Source organism: Budorcas taxicolor, chromosome 10, assembly GCF_023091745.1.
Source record: "Budorcas taxicolor isolate Tak-1 chromosome 10, Takin1.1, whole genome shotgun sequence".
Lineage (NCBI taxonomy): Eukaryota > Metazoa > Chordata > Mammalia > Artiodactyla > Bovidae > Budorcas > Budorcas taxicolor.
This window is the reverse complement of record NC_068919.1, coordinates 74,080,859-74,106,541: the sequence shown is the minus strand read 5'-3', so window position 1 is coordinate 74,106,541 and position 25,683 is coordinate 74,080,859. Positions and strand designations below refer to the sequence as shown.

At 40.1% G+C, this 25,683-nt stretch overlaps 1 protein-coding gene across 2 annotated transcripts in view; it reads left to right on the top strand.

Moving 5' to 3' along the window:
- Positions 1 to 299: 299 nt before the first annotated feature.
- Positions 300 to 25,683, top strand: part of WDR89 (WD repeat domain 89) — a 48,118-nt gene continuing 22,734 nt past the window's right edge. The window contains exons 1-2 of one of the 2 annotated variants that reach the window (XM_052647106.1): positions 300 to 347; positions 18,838 to 18,962. The gene's annotated coding sequence lies outside the window, so the exon portion shown is untranslated. The remainder of the gene's footprint in view (positions 348 to 18,837; positions 18,963 to 25,683) is intronic. The other variant, XM_052647107.1, reaches the window with a different exon arrangement.

Below are 25,683 nucleotides of genomic sequence, written 5' to 3'. Positions count from 1 at the left end.
TTACAACCAATGAGTTATTAAAACTTCCGTTAACGTAACGTACTTCCGTAACGTAAAGGGCGATGTTGCCCGTCCCTATACGGAAGCTGGGTCTACGTCTGCGCAGATGTCTAGCGTTCTTCCAATCCGGAAAGAGGCCAACTCCCGACGTTTCTCCTCACCTCCCCGCCCCACCTCTTTCCCCTCCCCTGGGCAATGGCCCGCCTCTCTGCTGTTGACCAATCCTCTGCGAGCTCCTTTGCACGTTTACCCAATCAGAGAGATGGAGGGTGGAGTTCCGGTCGTCCGCTCGGCTACCAGTCTGTGCTCGAGTTCGTTCTCGCACCAGTCGTGGGCTTCCTGGTCAGGTATATTTTCCAGGCCTGGGGTGGGTAAGGTTCTTGGGATGGGTAGCTGTCTTGACGGTCGGCGACAGTGCCAGCTGACTCTAAAAAACCGAAGTCGCTGAGCCCGTAGCACTAGGGGCAGAAGGAAATTAGGGGAGGCGGTGAGAGGAGGGAGCCACGTGTTGGGACTTCTGGTGCAGTGATCCGAGCCCCTAGGTCATACCCGTGCTGTCACTGCTCCGCCGATCTTCTGAGGGTTAGGTTGGTGTCGCCAAAGCCGTCCTGTTTGGGTAAAAAGTAAGCGCCTCTTGGTCAAGTGTTCAAGGAGGGGTAGCTGGGACCTATTTTTCCGCCAGCCGCACTCCCTCCCCTCGCATTCTTTCCTACCCACCGCCTGGGTTGGTTAATTTTCGGGGTCAGAAAAGCAGATTCTCCTCAGGGAAGAGACGTCCTGGAGTATGTAGTACGAACTGTGAGACTAGCTGCTCTGATAAGCACTTTACGTGTATTATGTCATTTAATCCACACAGCAACACCTAGAAGGGTAGATACTCATTTTCATGCGGAGAAACACATTACTCGTCTACGTGTTCTCTTCAGCTTCTTTCTAACCACTTGCGTGTGATATTCGGTTTCTATGCACGTAAAATTAAATTATGGTATTGCTTGTAAAATGTTGGCCTTGTTTTCTTTTCTAACTTGAAGTTATTTTAGAAGTTAATACAACATACCTAGACGTAGATCGATTGCTGTTGTCGAGGTAAAATAATCTAGTAGAAAGACATCGGAGTAGGAGCCATTTACTAACCTTTAACTGGGCAAGTCACCCTCTCACGCTGCTGCTTTTTCCACTGCAGAATTGAATTCAGTACCAGATTTGACTGCTTCCTAGAGTTGTGAGGATCAAATGAGATAATGAATATAAACTATTGATGTTAATTGCTTAGGACTCTGATTTTCAGTTTCTTTCCCGTAGAAGCTAGACTACCTTTAATATGCAATATATAATATACTTAAAATATTATACACACACACAATACAGTGGATAACATGCAGCCTATTACCACTTGAGTTGAAATACGTCTTAAGCCTATGTAGCCCACTTAGCTGCTTATCCAGGGTTCAGGATCTTATTCCCTATTTATGCAGAAATGGTACTTATCTGGTTTGTATTCTTATCTTGCACTGCTGTAGACAGCATAAAGCAAAAATAGTTCAGCTCATTTAACTGCTTTTCTGAGTTCTGATTACTTCTAGAGACTCTGAGAGGAAGTCCCATTTCTTTGCTTTTTTTCAGCTTCTAGTAGCCACTTATATTCCTTGACTTGTGGCTCCTATATTTTAAAAGCACATCTCTGAAATCTCTAGCACCCTCTGCCTTCCTCTTAATGGGCCATTTGTGTTTACAAATAGGTCCCACCTAGATCAGTCAGTTCAGTCACTCAGTCATGTCCAACTGTTTGCAACCCCATGGACTGCAGCATGCCAGGCTTCCCTGTCCATTACCAACTCCTAGAACTTGCTCAAACTCATGTCCAGCGAATCAGTGATGCCATCCAACCATCTCATCCTCTGTCGTCCCCTTCTCCTCCCATCTTCATTGTTGCCCAGCATCAAGGTCTTTTCCAAGGAAGAAGTTCTTCACATCAAGTGGCCAAAGTATTGGAGTTTCAGCATCAGTCCTTCCAGTGAATATTCAGAACTTATTTCCTTTAGGATGGACTGATTGGATCTCCTTGCAGTCCAAGGGACTCTCAAGAGTCTTTCCAGCAACACAGTTCAAAAGCGTCAATTCCTCGGCACTCAGCTTTCTTTATAGTCCAACTCTTACATCCATACATGACTACTGGAAAAACCATAGCCTTGACTAGGTGGACCTTTGTTGGCAAAGTAATGTCTTGGCTTTTTAATATGCTGTCTAGGTTGGTCATAGCTTTTCTTCCAAGGAGCAAGTGTCTTTTAATTTCGTGGCTGCAGTTACCATCTGCAGTGATTTTGGAGCCCCCCAAATAAAGTCTCTCACTGTTTCCATCGTTTCCCCATCTATTTGCCATGAAGTGATGGGACCGGATGCCATGATCTTAGTTTTTTGGATGTTGAGTTTTAAGCCAACTTTTTCACTCTCCTCTTTCACTTTCATTGAGGCTCTTTAGTTCTTTGCTTTCTGCCATAAGGGTGGTGTCATCTGTGTATCTGAGGTTATTGATGTTTCCCCTGGCAATCTTGATGGCAGCTTATGCTTCATTCAGCCCAGCATTTCGCATGATATAATCTGCATATAAGTACTACTCTGCATATAAGTTAAATAAGCAGAGTGACAATGTACAGCCTTGATGTACTTCTTTCCCAGTTTGGAACCAGTCTGTTGTTCCATGTCCAGTTCTAACTGTTGCTTCTTGACCTAGATTTCTCAAGAGGCAGGTCAGGTTGTCTGGTATTCCCATCTCTTTCAGAATTTTCTACAGTTTGTTGTGATCTACACAATCAAAGACTTTGGCATATTCAATAAAGCAGAAGTAGAGGAAGGAAGTTCACGGTTCATGTACAGTTGAAACCTGGCTCGGAGAATTGTGAGCATTCCTTCACTACTATGTGAGTGCAGTTGTGTGGTAGTTTGAATATTCTTTGGCATTGCCTTTCTTTGGGATTGGAATGAAAACTGACCTTTTCCAGTCCAGACCACTGCTGAGTTTTTCAAATTTGCTGCCATATTGAGTGCAGCACTTTCACAGCATCATCTTTCAGGATTTGAAATAGCTCAACTGGAATTCCATCACCTTTACTAGCTTTGTTCATAGTGATGCTTCTTAAGGCCCACTTGACTTTGTATTCTAGAATGTCTGGCTCTAGGTGAGTGATCACAGCATCATGGTTATCTGGGTCATGAAGATCGTTTTTGTATAGTTGTTCTGTGTGTTGCTGCCACCTCTTCTTAATATCTTCTGCTTCTGTTAGGTCCAGACCATTTCTGTCCTTTATTGTGCCCATCTTTGCATAAAATGTTCCTTTGGTATCTCTAACTTACTTGAAGAGATCTCTAGAATTTCCTGTTCTATGGTTTTCCTCTATTTCTTTGCATTGATCACTGTGGAAGCCTTTCTTATCTCTCCTTGCTATTCTTTGGAACTCTGCGTTCAAATGGGTATATCTTTCCTTTTCTCCTTTGCCTTTAGCTTCTCTTCTTTTCCCAGGTATTTGTAAGGCCTCCTCAGACAACCATTTTGCCTTTTTGCGTTTCTTTTTGTTGGGAATGGTCTTGATGACTGCCTCCTGTACAGTGTCACAAACCTCCATAGTTCTTCAGGTACTCTCTCAGATCTAATCCCTTGAATTTATTTGTCACTTCCACTGTATAATCGTAAGGGATTTGATTTAGTTCATATCTGAATGGTCTAGTGGTTTCCCACTTTCTTCAATTTAAGTCTGAATTTTGCAATAAGGAGTTCATGATCTGAGCCACAGTCAGCTCCCAGTCTTATTTTTGCTGACTGTATAGAGCCTCTCCATCTTTGGCTACAAAGAATATAATCAATCTGATTTCAGTATTGACCATCTGATAATGTCCATGTGTAGAGTCTTCTCTTGTGTTGTTTGAAGAGGGTGTTTGCTATGACCAGTGCATTATCTTGGCAAAATTCTGTTAGCCTTTGCCATGCTTCATTTTGTACTCCAAGGGCAAATTTGCCGTTATTCCAGGTATGTCTTGACTTCCTACTTTTGCATTCCAGTCCCCTATGATTAGTCAACAAAGGTCCATCTAGTCAAGGCTATGGTTTTTCCAGTGGTCATGTATGGATGTGAGAGTTAGACTGTGAAGAAAGCTGAGCACCGAAGAATTGATGCTTTTGAACTGTCGTGTTGGAGAAGACTCTTGAGGGTCCCTTGAACTGCAAGGAGATCCAACCAGTCCATTCTAAAGGAGATCAGTCCTGGGCATTCATTGGAAGGACTGATGTTGAAGCTGAAACTCCAATACTTTGGCCACCTCGTGCGAAGAGTTGGCTCATTGGAAAAGACCCTGATGTTGGGAGGGATTGTGGACAGGAGGAGAAGGGGACGACAGAGGATGAGATGGCTGGATGGCATCACCAACTTGATGCACATGAGTTTGGGTGAACTCCAGGAGTTGGTGATGGACAGGGAGGCCTGGCATGCTCCGATTCATAGGGTCGCAAAGAGTTGACACAACTGAGCGACTGAACTGAACTGATGATGAAAAGGACATCTTTTGGGGGTGTTAGTTCTAGAAGGTCTTGTAGGCAGATAATCCACCTAGAGAATTCAGAGTAATCTGTCAATCTCAAGATCCTTAGTTTAATTACAAAATCCCTTTAACTTGTAAGGAAACATTCATAGGTTCCAGGAATTAGAGAAAGGATGTTCTGGGGGTGCATTATTTTGCTTGCCACAAAGGGTATAAAGAAGGGTAAAATAGGTTTTATACTAGTGCAGCGTAAAGACTAGTAGGATACGCTGAAAGAAAAAATATTAAGTGACTTCTGGATTGCTGTGAAAAGTGCTTCAGCTTTTCTACTGTGGAATAGAAGAGGTAAATGAGTATTCCTGTGATAATGTGAATACAAAGCCTGAATTAATCCCTTAGAAAAGTGAAATTTCTTTGAGTTCTAATCTGCTGTAAAAGTCAATGTGAGTTTGGCATTCAGTTTCATAATATTTGTGTTTGATACTGTTTTGAACTGTTGCCATATCATAATCTTGCTATTCTAGGGAGAATATAGTTTATTTTGTAACTTCTTATAATAGCCAGTTTACTGTAGTCATAGGTGTGTCCCCTAGTTTAAGAAGCATGACCTCAGAAGATGGAGATGTATAATAAGGAAGTCAGCAAAGACTCAGTGTCATTCCTCCTAAGGTTGGAATATGCGTGAGTCTTCATGGAGACCTGGACTGATAGTCCCTCATCATTAATACCCTCCAGTCCCCCCAGCAAGGAGACAGTAACTCTGATGACTTCAGTTTTTACTCGTATCTTCAGAAGGTAACAATCTGTTGCTCTCATGTCTGGTTGGAATTAATAATTCTCAAGAGACAGAATCTGATGAGTGTGTTACCATCCAAGTATAGATATATTGAAATAAGATAACATATGAAAGAACTCAGTTCAGTTTAGTTGCTCAGTCATGGACCTCAGGGTCTATAGCATACCAGGCTTCCCTGTCCATCACCAACACCCATTCCCTTCTTCAAGGGATCTTCCTGACCGAGGGATCGAAACTCTGTCTCCTGCATTGCAGGCATATTCGTTACCATCTGAGCCACCAGGGAAGCCCCAGTCCTTTTTAAGTTGGCTCCCTTCCTGTGCCATCATCAACTCCATAGGAAAAAACCTCACATCCTTTGCCCTGAAAATAATGCATTGCAGTACAGCCATTTATCCTCGTTCTGTTTGAGCAGGTATCCAGCCACAGTCTCTTGGACCTTTCTAGGGATGGCTCTTGTATCAACAGTTAGCAGGGTACCAGATCAAGGTCTGAGCTACTCTCATAAAAGTAGGCATGAAGAAAAAATTCCGCAGTAGTTTTCCACAAATAACTTATTCCAAAAAATTATTTTTCATCTTCTTCTGTGCTTTTATTCTTTAAAATGCATGTCATGCTACTGATTACAAAATTAGTTTTAGGCTACCTTCTTTGCAAGTCCAGTGTGAGTGGTCTGCTTCCTAACTTAGGACTGTGAGGGTATAGTACACAGTCAGACTCTAATATATTTTTGTACACTTAAGGTACAGTTTATTGGGTATTTTCTTGGTAATTTTAACTTTTATTTTTTTAATCTCCCAGTAGTTTGAATTAAAAAAAAAATCCAAACCTAAGGTATTTCGCTTGGGAGAAGGAAACGGCAGCCCACTCCAGTATTCTTGCCTAGAGAATCCGGTGGACAGAGGAGCCCGGTGGGCTGCTGTCCGTAGGGTCGCACAGAGTCAGAAATGAATGATGCAACTTAGCACACATGCAACGTATTTCACTTACTAAATATTTCTCTTTGGTTCACTAGTCTTCTGTTTCTTTGCCCTATAGTAATTCATATGAAATAAATATAGAGAAATGAATATTTTTGAAACTGTCTTTGAAACTGATAATCTATGGGAAGCTAACATTTAAGTGATTGAGATGAATGATAGAAGTGTTATTTTTTTTTAATCCTAGAAGATAGTATTATTGTAGAGTTACATTATTTCACATTTATGCATTTAAAATTGGATTTATTTAGCTTTATTTTATTTTTTGTTTTGTGGCCATGCCACGCAGTATATGAGATCTTAGTTCCCTTGCATTAGAATTGTAGAGTCTTAACCACTAGGTCACCAAGGAAATCCTCACTTAGCTTTAAATGCAGAGTTTTCTTGGGTTCCAAGTTTATTTTAGCTGAATTAACTAGTTCATCATTTCAGTGAGATAACTTGTACATCATACAATAATGAGATTTTTAGCAAATAGACCATAAAACTTCATTATGTTTTCTACTGTACATTTTCCAACTTTTCTTGGCTATAAAGCAACTTGAAAAGTATAAAGCTTAAAATTTTGGCAGCAAAATGTGATAAAAGAAGCACTTGGAGTCAGATCTATCTAGACCGTGTTAACTGTTTAACTTCTCTGAGTTCCGTTTTCTTATTAAAATAAGGATAATAGTATTTGTCCTATTTCAGGGTTTTGAGAAGTAGATGAAATGACAAATACTGTAGTCCTTAGAAAAATGTGGTTCTTTCATAAAATAGGTTATATTAAGTATTGGTAATGCCTTGAAAGAGTTCAAATATAACACTGATTCTATTGTGAACTCCACTAATTCATGTGATTTTTGAAATTTTGCTGTTTCATAAGTTGACTGGACCAAAATACAATAAAAATGCTGTCTGTCAAGTCTTTTAAGTTAATATTAGTGTTAGTTAATATTTGTCTCCAAATTTCATTGTTTTGCTAACAATAGAATTTCGTGGGAAAACTAAGAGCAACCTCTGTGCCATTATAGTTAAAATTGTTTCTCTGGTAGTAGATTAGTTTCTCATATCAGTTAATATATTTCTTTTACATGGTCCTTTGTATTGGTATATATACTGAGGTAAGTGATGGTGCCGTTCTCTCTGTGGATGTTCATTCTGATCATTATTACTTCTTATTGGCTTTTTTAAAAAAGGGTTTCACTATTTCTTTTTTATTATTATTTAACTGGAGGAAAATTGCTTTACAATGTTGTGTTGCCGTACAACAATGCAATATAGCCATAACTATATATATATATATCACCTCCTCCTTGAGCCTCCCTCCCGGCCACCCCCATCCCACCTCTGTAGGTCATCACAGAGCAGCAGGCTGGGCTCCCTGTATTACATAGCAGCTTCTCACCAGCTATCTTTCACATATGGTCCTCTATCTATGTTGATGTTAACATTCTCCATTCATTCCACCCTCTCCTTCCCACACTGTGTCCACAAGTCCATTCTCTATATCTGCATCACCGTTCCTTCACTGCAAATAGGTTCATCAATACCATTTTTGTAGATTCTATGTATATGAGTTAATATACAATATTTTTTTTTCTCTTTCTGACTTACTTTACTCTGTATAACAAGCTCTAGGTTCATCTACCTCACTAGAACTGACTCAAATGTGTTCCTTTTTATGGCTGAATAATATTCCATTTATACATGTACCACAATTTCTTTATCCATTCACCCTTTGATGAACATCTAGTTTGCTTCCATGTCTTAGCTATTGTAAATAGTGCTGCCATGAACGTTGGGGTACATGTGTGTTTTTCAATTATGATTTTCTCAGGGTATATGCCCAGTAGTGGGATCAGTGGGTCATATGGTAGTTTGGGGCTTCTCAGGTGATGCAGTTGTTAAAGAATCCACCTTCAGTGCAGGAGACTCAAGAGACTCTTTTTCTGGGCAGGAAAGATTGCCTAGAGAAGGAAGTGAGAACCTACTCCAGTATTCTTTCGTGGAAAATTCCATGGACAGAGGCGGCTGGTGGGCTGCAGTTGATGGGGTGGCATAGCATTGGACACGACTGAGCACGTATGCACATGTGTAGTTCTGTTCCTAGTTTTTTAAGGACTCTCCATACTGTTCTGCATAGTGACTGTATCGATTTACATTCCTGCCAACAGTGCAAGAGAGTTTCCTTTTCTCCACATCTTCTCCAGCATTTATTTTTTGTAGATTTTTTGACGATGGTCATTCTGACTGGTGTGAGGTGATACCTCATTGTAGTTTTGATTTGCATTTCTCTAATAGTGATGTTGAGCATCTTTTCATGTTTTATTGGCCATCTGTATGTCTCTTTGGAGAAATGTCTGTTTAGGTCTTCTGCTCATGAAGACTCTTGAGAGTCCCTTGGACCACAAGGAGATCCAGCCAGTCTGTTCTAAAGGAGATCAGTCCTGGGCGTTCACTGGAAGGACTGATGCTAAAGCTGAAATTCCAATACTTTGGCCACCTTGTGTGAAGAGTCGACTCATTGGAAAAGACTCTGATGCTGGGAGGGATTGGGGGCAGGAGGAGAAGGGGACAACAGAGGATGAGATGGTTGGATGGCATCACCGACTCGATGGATATGAGTTTGAGTAAACCCTGGGAGTTGGTGATGGACAGGGAGGCCTGGCGTGCTGCGATTCATGGGGTCGCAAAGAGTCGGACACGACTGAGCAACTGAACTGAACTGAATAATGATGTTGAGCATCTTTTCATGTTTTGTTGGCCATCTGTATGTCTCTTTGGAGAAATGTCTGTTTAGGTCTTCTGCTCATTTTTTGATTGGGCTGTTAATTTTTCTGATATTGAGCTGTATGAGCTGCTTATGTATTTTGGAGATTAATCCTTTGTCAGTTGTTTCACTTGCAATTATTTTCTCCCATTCTGAAGATTGTCTTTTAATTTTGCTTATTGTTTCCTTTGCTGTGCAAATGCTTTCAAGTTTAATTAGGTTTCATTTCTTTATTTTTATTTCCATTATTGTAATTCAGTTCAGTTCAGTCCCTCAGTTGTGTCCGACTCTTTGCGACCTCATGAACCTCAGCATGCCAGGCTTCCCTGTCCATCCCCAACTCCTGGAGTTCACCCAAACCCATGTCCATTGAGTTGGTGATGCCATCCAACCTTCTCATCCTCTGTCATCCCATTCTCCTCCTGCCCTCAATCTTTCCCAGCATTAGGGTCTTTTCAAATGAGTCAGCGCTTTGCATCAGGTGGCCAGAGTGTTGGAGTTTCAGCTTCACCATCAGTCCCTCCAGTGAACACACAGGGCTGATCTCCTTTAGGATGGACTGTTTGGATCTCCTTGCAGTCCAAGGGACTCTCAAGAGTCTTCTCCAACACCACAGTTCAAAAGCATCAATTCTTCAGCAATCAGCTTTCTTAATAATCCATTTTTCACATCCATACATGACCACTGGAAAAACCATAGCCTTGACTAGACAGATCTTTGTTGACAAAGTAGTGTCTCTGCTTTTTAATATGCTGTCTAGATTGGTCATAACTTTCCTTCCAAGGAGTAAGCATCTTTTAATTTCATGGATGCAATCACCATCTGCCGGAAGGTGATGACACCCCACTCCAGTACTCTTGCCTGGAAAATCCCATGGATCGAGGAGCCTGGTAGGCTTCAGTCCGTGGGGTCGCTAAGAGTCAGACACAACTGAATGACTTCACTTTCACTTTTCATTTTCATGCATTGGAGAAGGAAATAGCAACCCACTCCAGTGTTCTTGCCTGGAGAATCCCAGGGATGGGGGAGTCTGGTGGGCTACCGTCTATGGGGTTGCACAGAGTCAGACATGACTGAAGAGACTTAGCAGCAACTGCAGCAGCAGCCATCACCATCTGCAATGATTTTGGAGCCCAGAAAAATAAAGTCAGCCACTGTTTCCACTGTTTCTCCATCTATTTGCCATGAAGAGATGGGACTGGATGTCAAGATCTTAGTTTTCTGAATGTTGAACTTTAAGCCAACTTTTTCACTCTCCTCTTTCACTTTCATCAAGAGGCTCTTTAGTTCTTCACTTTCTGCCATAAGGGTGGTGTCATCTGCATAACTGAGGCTATTGATATTTCTCCTGGCAATCTTGATTACAGCTTATGCTTCTTCCAACCCAGCGTTTCTCATGATGTACTCTGCATATAAGTTAAATAAGCAGGGTGACAGTATACAGCCTTGTCGTACTCCTTTTCCTGTTTGGAACCAGTCTGTTGTTCCATGTCAAGTTCTAACTGTTGCTTCCTGACCTGCATACTGGTTTCCCAAGAGGCAGGTCAGGTGGTCTGGTATTCCCATCTCTTTCAGAATTTTCCACAGTTTATTGTGATCCACACAGGCAAAGGCTTTGGCATAGTCAATAAAGCAGAATTATTGTAGAAGGTGAGGCAAAGAGGATCTTGCTGTGATTTATGTCAGAGTGTACTGCCTATGTTTTTCTCTAAGAGCTTTATTGTTTCTGGTTTTACATTTAAGTCTAATCCATTTTGAGTTTATTTTTGTGTATGGTGTTCGGAAGTGTTCTAGTTTCATTCTTTTACATGTAGTTGTCCAGTTTTCCTAGGACCACTTACTGAAGAGGCTATTTTTTCTCCATTGTATTTTCTTGCCTCCTTTGTCAAAGACAGGGTGCCCATAGGTGTGTGGGTTTATCTCTGGGCTTTCTGTCTTGTTCCATGGGTCTATATTTGGGTCTATGTTTCTGTTTTTGTCCCCGTACCATAGTGTCTTGATGACTATAGCTGTGTAATATAGTCTGAAGTCAGGAAGTTTGAGTCCTCCAGCCCCATTTTTCTTTCTCAAGATTGATTTGGCTATCAGGGGTGTTTTGTGTTTATGTACAAATTGTGAAATTGTTTGTTCTAGTTCTGTGAAAAATTCCTTTGGTAGTTTGACAAGGATTGTATTGAATCTGTAGGTTGATTTGAGTAGTATAGTCATTTTGACAATATGGATTCTTCCAATCCGAGAACATGGTATATCTCTCCATCTGTTTGTGTCATCTTTTATTTCTTTCAACACTGTCTTATAGTTTTCTGCATACAGGTCTTTTGTCTCTTTGGGTAGGTTTATTCCTAAGTATTCTTTTTGTTGCACTGGTGAATGGGATTGTTTCCTTAATTTCTCTTTCTGATTTTTCATTGTTAGTGTATAGGAATGCAAAGGATTTCTGTGTATAATATTTATATCTTGTGACTTTATTGTATTCATTGATTAGCTCTAGTAATTTTCTGGTGGCATCGTTAGGGTTTTTTACATATAGTATCATGTCATCTGCAAATAACACCATTTAAATTTCAACAGAGCTAGTGAGGTTAAGAGCACAGATTCTTAAACCAAACTACCTGAGTTGAATACTGGCTCCAATTATAACTACTTTGTAGGCTGTTAGGAGAGTTAAATGAGTAAATATTTGTGAAGTGCTTGAAACAGTGCCTGACACACACTATTTTTTTTTAATTTACTTAGTTTAATTGGAGGCTAATTACTTTACAATATTGTAGTGGTTTTGCCATACATTGACATGAATCAGCCATGGATATACATGTGTTCCCCATCCTGAACCCCCCTCCCACATCCCTCCCCATCCCATCCCTCAGGGTCATCCCAGTGCACCAGCCCTGAGCACCCTGTCTCAGGGTGCATCGAACCTGGACTGGCGATCTGTTTCACATATGATAATATACATGTTTCAATGCTGTTCTCTCAAATCATCCCACCTTCACCTTCTCCCACAGAGTCCAAAAGACTGTTCTATACATCTGTGTCTCTTTTGCTGTCTTGCATATAGGGTTATCGTTACCATCTTTCTAAATTCCATATATATGCATTAGTATACTATATTGGCTGACACACACTATTAAGTAAATTCCTTCCTTGAGGATTTTATTCATATATCATTCATCAAGTATTAATGTGAAATAATTGCAAGAAGAGAAGAAGCTCTAGATGATGGCTTATATTTTAAATTATATTTTGTACCTAACATTATTTTAAATCTTTCTTTAAGCCTATAAATACTTGGAAATTTGCTCATCTAGGCATCTAAAATTGGCACTGGATTTCACATCATTGATATTGCCACCATCTTTTTAAAAACTTCCTTAGTATGAAGACTTTCCACATATATATGCTTTAAATATTTTAACTGTATGTCATTTGGTTGTATGAATTCATTTTTGTTAGTGCCAGTAAGAATTATAATAGCACCAGTTTATATTAAACTATTTATTTTTAATTTGGCTATGCTGAGTCTTCATTGCAGCATACAAAATCTTTTAGTTGCAGCATGTGGGATCCAGTTCCCTGACCAGGGATCAAATCTGGGCCCCTGCATGGGGAGCACAGAGTCTTAGCCCCTGGACTACCAGGGAAATCCTGAATGGCCATTTTTAAATGCTTTGTGAAATATGTTCTTTATATCATTTGAGAGGTAGTATAAGGAAGTATTTAAGACTGTGGACTCTGAAGCCAGGTTTGAGTTCCAATCCCTGTTCTACATTTGTGAGCTGAGTGACCTTTGGCATGTCACCTACCCTTTCAAGCTTTACTTCCTAATTATAAAATAGGGAAAGTAAGCGTATCTACATTGTAGGGTTGTCTGGGAGGGTAAATGAGATATTCATATAAGGCATTTAGAACAGTGCCTGGATTATAGCATCAGTTCAGTCTATCCTTAGTTACTGTTAATGTCACTGATGTATAAAGAAGAATTGGTAAACACAGTAAGTAGAAATGTGAGGAAACTAAGATTCAGACTGAATCTGTGATTTACTGAGGGTCACATGCAAAAAGAAAAAAGTAAGGCCCCTCACTTCTAGTGCAGATGTTTTCCCATGAAAAGAGTGTCTCCTTTTTTACCGTTAACACCTTTTTGCTCACACATAATGACTAGGTACATCGAAGAGACATGTTCCTTCATTTTCCATTGTGTTTCCAACTCTCGGCTCCTTGTTAGAATATCTCTATCTTGGTTCTAACTCTGTCAGACTGCTTCTCTTTCTCCATGAATCCGTCAGTCCTGCGGCATGCATGACAGGCATCTATTTTCAAGAAAGGAGAATAGATATCGAAACGGAATTTTTCATAGTTTATTTTAAAACATTTGACTTCATTAGCCTATCGTTAATTTGTATTTCATGTAGCACTGAATTATTTTTGCAGAGCTATTTTATTCTTTCTAAACTTACCCTTCCCCACCCTGCCCTGCAATTATAAAGTCAAACTGAAGTTAATTCTTAGGAACTAAGAAAGGAGCTTGAAAATCACACAAATACCCTGAGCCATTCTAAAAATAGGAAGGATGCAATTTGTGAATCATCAGTTTATTTTTGAAAATTTTGAAAGATTATAATTTGGATGTATTTTTTTGGCATCAAAAACATGTTTATATCATATGAGCAAACCAAGTAGTATTTAGTGCTCTACACTGGAATTGTGATTTTTTTTTTGATCCTGTAAGATGTTTTGTGAAGGAAGAGTTGCATTTTGAACATTTTTGCTCCAAATTTGGGTGTGTAGGACTAGTTATTAAATTACATTCAAATCATCAGGTGTTTGTTTGCTAAATACTTTCTACATATAGGGTGTTGTTCCTAAATCCTAGCCCATTCTTCAGTTGTGCTTTCATGGTGCTTTCTAGGAGGTCAAGTGAATTGACCTCAAAACTGTGGTTATGGGTTGTTGTTGTTGTTTAATCATTATTGATAAGATTATTACTATTTAATTTCTCTAGAAAAGGGATAGCTACTTCTAAAGGCTGGTCTGTGTGTGTGTGTTTCCCGTCTTTGGCTATCATTGTTTTACATCTGTGGGTAGTTCCTTATCTTTGCCACCTTGTCTGCCTTTCTTGAATGTGTTTCGTATGTGCTTGTATTTTTACACACCTCTCATGGGAAGTAGGATTTCCTGAGGCATGCTGTAGAGTTAGTCTCCAGCTGATAAAAGATTGATATTAGAGGACTGAAAAATATAGTTCCTGTCCTTAAGAAATTTATACTTTATACTGGGGAAAGAAGCAAATATAAATATATAACACATATAACTAGGGATAAATAACATTTTAGTATATGTAGTATGTGAATGAGTAACAGTTGATAGTTTGGCATTCAGAGTAAGTAGAAACACTTTAGGTTGAGTTAAGAAGGATTTTGTAGTACTGGTGAACTTTTAGCTAGATCTTAAAGCATGGGTATTATCTAGGTAACTCAAAATGATGTAGGATTCTTGGGAAGAGTAGCAACTCTTTTAGCAGCTATATTGTGGAGAAAATATTTTGCCTATTAAAATGTTGTTGAGCCTAGGCTTGCTATAAAATACATTGTATAATTCACATGTTCAAATGTCTGCAGCCCATGTGAAACAACAATAGAATGTGTGTCATACTTTATGAAAGTTATTTAGTTTTATGAACTTAAGAAATGTTCGTGAAATTATGTATTTGCTTTTATTTCTGATATACTGAATGTCAATGTGTTTTACAAGATGAAGTTGGCATCTAAGAATAAAATGCTTACATGCTGTTTCTCCTGTGAGAAGTAAGAAATTTTCCCATTCTTGCCGTCTTTGTTCAGGAGTCAGTTAGCTGTTGAATCAAGTGTTTCCTGTCGTGCTCTGTATCAGGCACGGAGGAAGTTATTACAGTTGCAGACGAGAGGTAATGGAAAACAGGAAGACAGTGGCAGGACGAACAGTGAGGAGGTGGATGTGAAGGGCGATTTTCAAGGTAGGCTTTATTAGCTGGTGGAATCTTGTCCTTGGCCTCCCTTTAGTCAAAGGTTATTCTGAGATTTTGAGTCTTGGTGACTGAGAAGACTGTGCAGTTAACAGAGATGAAGAATATATGTTTGAGTTACATTTTTCAGTATATTTAATTTCAAGTTTTAGCAGCATGTTTGCCTGGTGGGCTACAGTTCATGGGGTCGCAGAGTCGGACACGACTGAGCGACTTCACTTTCACTTTCACTTTTCAGGGGTAGAGGTCTAGGCAGACATTAGAAAAACAGGATTAGAATTTTGAAGAGAGATCAGTGTTGAGGATAAAAGCTAGGAGTTCGCATAGAGGTAGTAATTTATTATTGCCAGGGGAGAGGAAAAGAACAACTAAGAAAGTCTTAGTTGTCCTGGGAACAGTTTAAATTTCTTCTGTTTAGATACTTTGTAGTTAAGTCCTAAATGATGTTTTTGTCATTCTCTAATTTTTGCAGCTGTTGCTTTTTTCCCTAATAAATTACTTTATTTTAATTGGAGGCTAATTACTTTACAATATTGTGATGGGTTTTGCCATACATCAACATGAATCAGCCACAGGTGCACGTGTCCCCCCATCCTGAACCCCTCTCCCGCCTCCCTTCCCACCCCATCCCTCTGGGTTCTCCCAGAACACCGACTTTGAGTACCCAGCTTCACGCCTTGAACCTGCACTGGTCATCTATTTTAAATATGGTAATATACATGTTTCAATGCTATTCTCTCAAGTCATCCCACCGTCGTCTTCTCCCACATAGTCCAAAAGTCTGCTCTTTACATTTGCGTCTCTTTTGCTGTCTTGCATATCGGGTCATCATTATTGTCTTTCTAAATTCCATATATATGCATTAATATACTGTATTGGTATTTCCCTTTCTGACTTACTTCACTCTGTATAATAGGCTCCAGTTTCATCTACCTCTTTAGAACTGACTCAAATGCATTCTTTTTTTTTTATAGCTGAGTAGTATTCCATTGTGTATATGTACCACAACTTCTTATCCATTCATGTACTGATGGACATCTAAGTTGCTTCTATGTCCTAGCTATTGTAAACAGTGCTACAGTGAACATTGGGGTTCATGTGTCTCTTTCAATTCTGCTTTCTTTGTGCACCTGTTGCTTAATGGAGCTAGTCATTGGTGCCAAGAGCAAAGTAGGCAAGTATTAAAAAAGAATTTGATAGTTTAAGTCCAAGCTAAATGTTTTCATGTTTAGTAAAGTTAAAATTGACAGTACATTATTTTCAGTCCTTTTTATCCTTCACATCAGATCTATATAGTAAGTGTGGAATTTTTTTTTCTCTTAATATCCGGCTTTTGCAGGATGGTTCAAGAATTAGGCCTTTTGTTGGTTATTTCTCTGATATCAGGATCTTTCACTATGTTCAGAGAAAAGGAAATGAGTTTAGAACTTAACTACGTTCTTATCTTCCTGTGATATGGCACAGAGTGATTAAGAACACTGGTCTGTCCTATTGAATCTTTACACAAACATAAAACTATAAATATTTATGTTTAAGGGTTTTTACCACTCTTTTGATTTCTATTTCAACAGATCCCTTTTGGCTATTCACCTAAACTTTGAAATGTAAAAGATGTCTTTATCAATTTATAAATATTTATAAAATATAGCCTTTTGAATGAGAGATATGGTGACATGATTATAAGCTCTCCAGTATCAGGAAGCCTCGTTCTGGCTTAATCTTATTTTAAGTACTGATTAACAGTGGAAATTAAAAGAATGTTAAGGTGTTCTTCCTACAGTGTGTATATTCAATTTGATGTCAGTTGTCATGGTTAATCATGGGCTTCCCAGGTGCTGCTAGTGGTAAAGAACCCGCCTGCCAATGCAGGAGACGAGAGACACAGGTTCAATCCCTGGGTCTGGAAGATCCCCTGGAGGAGGGCATGGCAACCCACTCCAGTGTTCTTGCCTGTAGAATCCCACAGACAGAGGAACCTGGCAGTCTATGTATGGTCCATTGGGTCACAAAGAGTCAGACATGACTGAAGTGACTTAGCACAAACACATTGTTAACAGCATAGGTATGTGTGTGTGTGTGTGTTTATATATGTGCGTAAAATCTAATAAGTTATTCTGCAAGTTTATCATTTGACACTTGCATTTCTTTGAAATTTTCTATGTTGACACTTACTAGTCTTATGGGCCAGCCATCATTTTAATCACTTAATATGTAGTAGTTAGTTTGTATCTTATAACAACCCTAATAGGTTGTCTTATAACAACCCTATTAGGTTGGAACTGTTAATCCCTGTTTAAAGAATAGAAGCTGAAACACATAGCTAGTGAAGCCAAAATTTGAACCTTGACAGTCTGGCGGTGTACTCATCCTCTTAACTATTGTACAGTATCTATTTCTCTAAGTCTCAGTTTCCTCACCTAAAGGGCAGTAATAAAAAGATTATTTTTTAGAGTTACTGATTGGTAGGACTAAATAAAGCAATGCTTGTGAAGAGACTGATTCAGGATCCTAGATATCAATGATCAGTTAATACTTATTTGGCTACTTTTTGGGGGTTCGTCTGTTTCTTTTTTTCTTTGTCTCCTTTAGAGTTTTTATTTTTCCTCTGCCCATTTCTTTTAACTGGTGTTTCAGGGTTCCATTCTTGACCTGCTGTTGTATATCATTCTGTATAATTCCCCTTCAGGAGGTTCATCCACTTCCCTAGTTTTTAACTACTGCCTACTTCCTATAGGTCAGTGATCCAATTCTATACTTTCCTCCTGAGTTGTAAGCTAATGTATCCAAATGTCTGCTGTACATCCTCCTTTGCCTACCCCCACATGTCCCTCCAGCTTGACGTGGATAAAACTATAAAAGGTTTTAATCTAAAATGAAACTAAAGGATGGAGAAGGCAATGGCACCCTACTCCAGTACTCTTGCCTGGAAAATCCCATGGATGGAGGAGTCTGGTGGGCTGCAGTCCATGAGGTCGCAAAGAGTCGGACATGACTGAGCAACTTCCCTTTCACTTTTCACTTTCATGCATTGGAGAAGGAAATGGCAACCCACTCCAGTGTTCTTGCCTGGAGAATCCCAGGGACAGGGGAGCCTGGTGGGCTGCCGTCTATGGGGTCACACAGAGTTGAACACAACTGAAGTGACTTAGCAAAGGATATGAAATGGAGAATGTCACACTTTAGCTCTCAGAACAGCTAAACTTGAAGACTAAGAGACTGATTTTCCATAAATGCCTGATTTATAAAAGATTGAAACTTAACCTCTGACCAATGAATTGCTCCCCATCTTTGAGCCAGTTAACTCTGCATGGCCCCTAATTGGGCTCTCCCCTTTTACACTCTTGCCCATGAATGCAACCCATTCTTAACCTTCTTCAGTGGACTCACCTATAGCTCACTGCAGCTGTGTGTCCTGAATTACAGTATCTCCGCTGCTGCTGCTGCTAAGTCGCTTCAGTCATGTCTGACTCTGTACGACCCCATAGACAGCAGCCCACCAGGCTCCCCCGTCCCTGGCATTCTCCAGGCAAGAACACTGGAGTGGGTTGCCATTGCCTTCTCCGAATATCTCTGCTACTCCAGAATGAACTGGATTTTTGGTATCTTGTGTAGAAGGGAATGGCAATCCACTCGTGTTCTGGCCTGGAGAATTCCATGAACGGGGGAGCCTGGCAGGCTACAATCCATGGGATCGCAAAGAATCAGAGATGACTGAGTGACTAACATACACACACATTTGGTATCTTGAGTTTGCCTCAGCTTACCTCTTTTCTTTTAGGTTGACCTTACATGGTGTCATAAGTGGGATCTGAAGGCACCAACCACTTGAACCTCTGGAATCAAGTGAGTTTCCTGTACTTGAGTCCTTTGCACTGTTAGCTTCTGTGAGCCATTCTAACTTTGGTAAGTCTCCTCAGAGCTCAAGCTGCCTTCTTTTGTTTGAGCTCTCCTATTTTATTTAGGATCTAGATAGAGACAGATTGCCCTTCTGGTAAGTACTCTTGTTTCTGATGATTGTATCTAGTCATCTGAATGTGCTAAAGGTACATTTAGTACTGAATGTACTAAAGTATTCCCCCACAACCACCACCTTGAGGGATCCTAGCTGGTTTTACGTTAAAAAAATTTATGGTCTTTCCTCATGTGCATGTTTGACTAAATAGACCAATTTTACTAAGGATGACACAGAACTCCAATGGCCATTATGTGGAAACTTTCATCACTGCAAACTTGTTTTCTTTGAACTAGTTAGAAGACCATGGCTACAATATTAAGCAATCTGAGTAGGATAGTTATTTTAATTGGTATCTAGAGGCTACTAAATGTTCATGATTCTAAAATTGCCTTGTTATTGTTTCTAAATTAACTGAAGCAAATAAACAACCAAAGATGGATTAAAAAAATCCCAGGTCTCTTCCTCAGGGCTAACTAAGGTCCTTTCTAACCCCACTATTCTACCTCCTCCATATCTCCCTTTACCCTTCCTGAGTCTCTTCTCTGAATTTACTTTCCTTACCAAACAGAACCCATTAAGACCTTCTTTTTCAAAATTAGACCTTCTGAGGATCCTACTAAAAACTGCCCTAGATTTCGTACAACCCCATGGACAAAGGGCAACATAAGGGCTATAATAAAGGATTTCCCCTCGGTAACTGAAGACCCCAATATATTTGCTGAAGAATTCAAGGCTATAACCCAAACCCACCAACCTCATCTCTCTAATCACTGTTAATTAGTCTACTTGCTTGTTGGAGAAGGTCAAGCCCCACAGTAGATTAAAACTGCAGCTTGGGGAAACCCTGAACAATTTCTAGGGTTTAAGTTAAACCAACCATTAGTCCTTTTATATGGTTAACCTCATGACAGAGCCAAACGGCTACACAAAGCCATCCCTGGAGCCTTCCCAAAACCTGTGGACTGGAATTAAAGTCAGGCATGCATCCAAAAGCCTGCTGAATCCTTCCATGACCATTACAACAAACTCCAAACCATTTCCAAAGGAAATTCTGGACTCTCTATAGCTGTTGAGTCCTCTCAGGTAGCTTTTAATTCCATGTGTATAAATGGCCTACATAAGGACTTATCTTTGTTTGTCAAAAGAACCTGTATCAAAGGGGAGAGAGTGTTCACCCCTGACCTTGTCAATCTAGCTAATAAATTAGCTCACACCATATAAGATGACTCCAGAAAGAAAAAAAAAAAAAGATAACCAAGATTTTGAATCTACAACACCAATAGATGGAAACTCCAAAGCAAATCCATCCTACAAGAATGTGTCATTGTAGAAAACCTGACCAGGAGAAAGGATTGCTACAAATTGAACTCCAAATAGTTACAACCTCAGAACCATGGCCAAATCCAGGAAGATGATGGGGCTTCAAGGACACACGGGGACTGTTCCTGTTCTGCCATTAAATAGACTGGGGAAAACTACTCTCCAGATCACGGAAAAATTCCTTACAGTGTTAACTGACACAGGGGCTGCTCCTGTCAGTGCTCCATCCCACTGCAATTGAACAGTCCCTTCCCTGGAGTACTATATATGTTCAAATAGTGGGAGTCTTAAGTAAACTGCAGTGTAAACTGCAATGTGTTCCTATTTCTCAGCCCATATTTTTTGGTCTGGACCTTTTGTAAGGCAAATGTCTACTTCTTCTCAGTGATTTGGGTCCCAAACATTTATTGGGATGAGATTTTCTGAAGAAACACAATGCTGCCATTTTTTTCTCTCAAAAGGTGGAAGTATCTCTTGAGATTAAGTTCAACACTCAGGAAAATTCAACCCCCACTGCCATTATTTGCACTCTACAAACCAAGGCAGTCCAAACTTTGTGCTCATCTGCTCTATTAAACCTGGAATTCCCTGATCTTTGGGTAAAATCCTTAACTGAAATAGGCACAATTCATAGTGCCCCTCCCATTATGATCCTGGTGGACCCTGCAAAACCTCTCCTAAGAATAAACAAATACCCCATGAATAAGGAAGCTTACAGGGCATAAGGCAAATTATAGAGGACTATAAGGCCCAGGCACTTACTATCCTTTGTACTATCCTTGTGTTAATAATACCCTTATTTTGCCTGTTAAAAAAAAAAAACACCAGTGGCTGAGAATGGAGATTTGTGCAAGACCACAGGGCAATAAATAGCATTGTAATTCTCTGCCATCCTGTGTTTTCTAAGCCCTGCGTGCTATTAGTATCCATCCATGCTGGAAGCACCTTTTACATTTTAATCAGTTTAGGCAGTGAGTTTTTAGTATCCCTGTTGAAAGGGATAGTCAGTGTCTCTTTGCCTTTACCTGAGAAGGACAACAGTACGTCTGGACAGTCATGCCTCAAGGCTCTAATGAGGCCTTCTTACTTCTCACAATTTTGACAGGCTAATTTAAATGACATAAAATTCTCTAGGGGCTCCACCTTACTACTACATTTGGATGAGCTTCTTTTTTGTTTGCCCTCCTAATACTTCTTGCAATTTGCTGAAAATCTCAGCCCTTAAGGGACACACAGTCTTGAAGGAGAAATTACAATTTGTCCAAACTCAGGTTCAACCTTGAGGACATTTAATCTCAAAACAGGTGCTATACCTAGATGCTGATAGGCTTCAAGACTTTTTAAACTTTTCAAACCATAAAAGCAAATGTTTCTTGGTTTTGGTCTTTTGGCCATGCCATGCAGTTTGTGGGATATCAGTTCCCCGACCAGGCGCTGAATCTGAACCTTGGCAGGGAAAGCCCAGAATCCTAACCACGAGGCCACCAGGGAACTCCCAAAAGCAAATGTTAATTGTGAGGTTTTCTTGGGCTAGCTGGCCATTGGCATAATTGGATCCCAAATTTCTTTTTGTTGGTTCAGCCCCTGTATACCCTGCTAAAGAACACCAGCCTGACCTCATAGTTTGGGATGATCAAGATAGCTTGGCCTTTAAGATCTTGAAGGAAAGCTTAATAAGTCTACCTGCCCTTGGACACCTAAATTGTCAGCTACCCTTTTCCCTTTTTGTATATGAGAAAGAAGGGAATACCCTCAGATTACTTACCTAAAACCATGGGGCTATCACCAACCTCTAGGTTGCGCAGCCAACAATTAGATGCAGTGACCTGAGGATACCTCCTTCCCTCCCATGCCTGAGAGCTATGCCTGCTTCCACTCCTTTAGCAAAAGCTACTGAAGAAATCGTTATAGGATCCTCTTTATTTATCTTTGTACCTTAGCCTGTTGAGCCTCTCTTAAATTTCATGCCACACTCAACATCTTTCAGCGAGCCATCTTACCACCTATGAAATCCTCTTACTTACCTCCCCTTGTGTCACTCTTATTCACTCTAACAGTCTCAACCCTGCTCTCCTTCTTCCCTCTTGCAATGATGAAATTCCCCATGTCTCTTTGACTTTGATGGATCACCTCTTGACCCCTCATGATGACTTACAAGAAAGATGTAAGATGTAAGAAGAAAGAAGAAAGATGTAAGATGACTTACAAAATTCATAAGCTCTTACCCTTTGAAATAATTACAGGTCAGTCCCTGCTTCCTTTGACCTACAAATAATAAATAGGGGACATACTTCAGTTTTGCGAAGGTGTAATTAAATCCACTGAGAATAATAATGCTTTGGAAAAATCATCTTTCTATGGCACGCTCCCAGGAGACAAAGATGTCAAATACCACATTTGCAGCCTGGTCTATTGGAAAAGGCATCTCTATAAAGTTTCCTTCCAACTTTGTTGGAAGGGCCCCTCGCAGGTGTTGCTGACTAACGCCTGTGTTACTAAGCTCCGAGGGTGGACTCCTGAATTCGTGCGTCTCTTCTATAAAAAGTGGATCTGCAACCTAACTGGTGATTCAAAGGTAAAATTTTCTAATGACTGAAGCCAATGACATCACAAATAGACAGCTTTCCTGAGATAACCAGACCAGGCCTGTTTCATGTTGCTTAAAGTTCTAATGGTCCTTTCTCTGGATTTCTTGCTGCCCCCACATTTAGCTTTAGCACATCCTTTGGTTCTCTGCTTAGAAAAACTCCCAGATTCTACCAGCCTTACTGATAGTTTGGCTTGTGCCAGAGCTAATAACACTTGTGATGAACCTGAACTGGTAGCCTGGGTATTATCCTTAGAAGGATGGCAAGGTCTCTCTGGCAGAGATGTAGTATTTTCCTTTGGTCCCTTTGAACTGTTACACATTCTTCCTTCTGGCAAATTGGCATCAGACATTACAACACTCCATTGGGTTGCTCCCCACCCACAAGGGTATGCCGCTCACTCAAGTCTGGACTCTTACCCATAATCTTCCTTTGTGTTTCAAAAACGTTAATGGGACTGATAAAAACTCTGTGGTGGGGTAACAGAAATTATAACGGTACTGGAGGATGGACAGTGGATGTCCTTCCATTCAGTGGTAATTTGGTTGATGTGAAATCTAGTAAGTGGTGGGAACGTACCTTCTCCCTGGAGAGTCCCCAGAACTCCATCAGAACCTCACCCACAACACTCCAACTCTCCCATTATTCCAAATATATAGAAATTTAAGATGTTCTTATAGCCATTTCCACCATGCTGACTATCATGAGCTATATGTAAATGACTGTTTTGGGTCATGAGAGCTCTTCTTTTATCGGAAAAAAAAATACCTGGGCTAAAGGGTCCACTTATGCCCTTTATTCAGAAAACACTGGTTATGTCTTTCTGTGTCGAAGGAATACTCATTCCACATTCCCCCTTGAATGGAAGGGACACTGCGGAGTTGTTTCCCTCACTCCTGATGCCAGAGTCAGGAAAACCCTCCCTTCCACTGGAAGAACCCACTTGGGTTCTTTCTCCTCACAACTTAAAGGAGCATGTGAACCTTTTGTTCAGTTAAAGTTGTAAAGCAGTTGTTGTGGGTTTAAAATATATCCATAAATTCTTAGATATTCTTCCTTTCAATAGGTGGAACCCAATTGTCCTACCTTAAGTGGGCTGTAGTTAGTGACTCTCATCTATCAAGTTAAATGTGTCAAAAGTGACAGTGTGGTTTTCAGGACCAGATCGTGAAAGGCATAGTGGCTTTGTGTGTGTGTATGTGTGTGCTTTATCTCTCTCTCTCTCTTGGATCACATCTTCTGGGGAAAGTCAGTTGCCACATCTTGAGGACACTCAAGCAGTTCTGTGAAGAGGTCCATCTGATCTGCAATTTAGGCATCCTGCCAATAACCAGTAAAGAGGTGAGGAAGCATCCACAGTGAGGAAGCATTCTGGGGAAGAAAGTCCTCCAGCATCAGTCAGGCCTTCCACTGACCACAGTCTTCGCCACCATCTTGACTGTAGCTTCACGTGAGACCCTGGGTCAGAAACACTCGTCTAAGCCCCTCTCTTACTCTCAGAAAATGTGTGAAATAACGAATGCTTATTGTTTTAATCTGCAAAGCTTTGAGTAATTCACAATGCAAAAAAATTAACACACCATATTATCTTTGTTGTAGGGGTTTAATTTTAATAAAATGTGAAAACTAAAAAATCAATGTGAAAACGAACAAAAAAACTAGGATGGATATAATTTTGGGTGGATGCCCTCTAATAACCCTGTAGTAGTTAGAAAAGGATTTGAGTGTGTCTTTGGCTGTCTTTTCCCCCTTGGGTTAGAGTAATAGACTGTGAAAAACCAAGTCGAAACCTCTCCATAGTCATGGGAACTACCTTCAGTGCTTCTCTTAAAGCTTTTGAATAGCAGCAAACCCAGATAGATAGCCTAGCAAAAGTAGTCTTACAAAACCACAGAGCCCTAAACCTCCTTACTGCACAGTAGGGAGGAACCTGTGCCTTGCTCTGGGAAGAATGCTATTTTTATGTTAACAAATAGGGAAACACAGTGCACGAACTAAAAATTATGGACATTATCAATCTCTTAACTAAAATAGGCCAAGCCCTAGGACTTAAGACATTTTCAAGCTATTAAGTATAGGTAGCTGGGGAAACTGTTTGAGAAGTTTGTTCCAGTCAGTAGCTATAATTGGACTTCTGACCCTGGGTATAATCCTTCTAATGAAATTTCTACTGTCTTGTTTCAATAGGCAAATGCCTTTCTCTCAGATATATGTACAAAATAAAGTTCATAAGGCTTATCCTAAGGCTTAATTGACCATGAAACCAAATTGACTCCCTTAGAGAAGTGTGACTGAAATTCTCCATGTTTAAATGAGGCAAAAAATCTACTTGTCATGCCCTCTTCTGTGGGACAGAGCATCCTAGGTTGGTTCTTTGCAGCTTCAAGGGATACACAGCCCAACATCTAGCAACATCTCAGACTAAACAAATACCCAAGGTTGATCATCAATACTTTTCTATGAAAGATCTTGCTCAAATGAGGAAAAAGTAAAAGGATTTTAATCTAAAATGGAACCAGAGGATATGAAATGGAGACCCATGTATGTGCCCTCAGAAAAGCAAAACTTAAAGACTGAGAGACTAATTTCCCATAAATACCTGACTTAGAGAATTATCAGTTCAGTTCAGTCACTCAGTCATGTCCTGACTCTGCGACCCCACGGACTGCAGCTCGCCAGGCTTCCCTTTCCATCACCAACTCCTGGAGTTTGCTCAAACTCATGTCCATCAAGTCTGTGATGCCATCCAACCATCTCATCC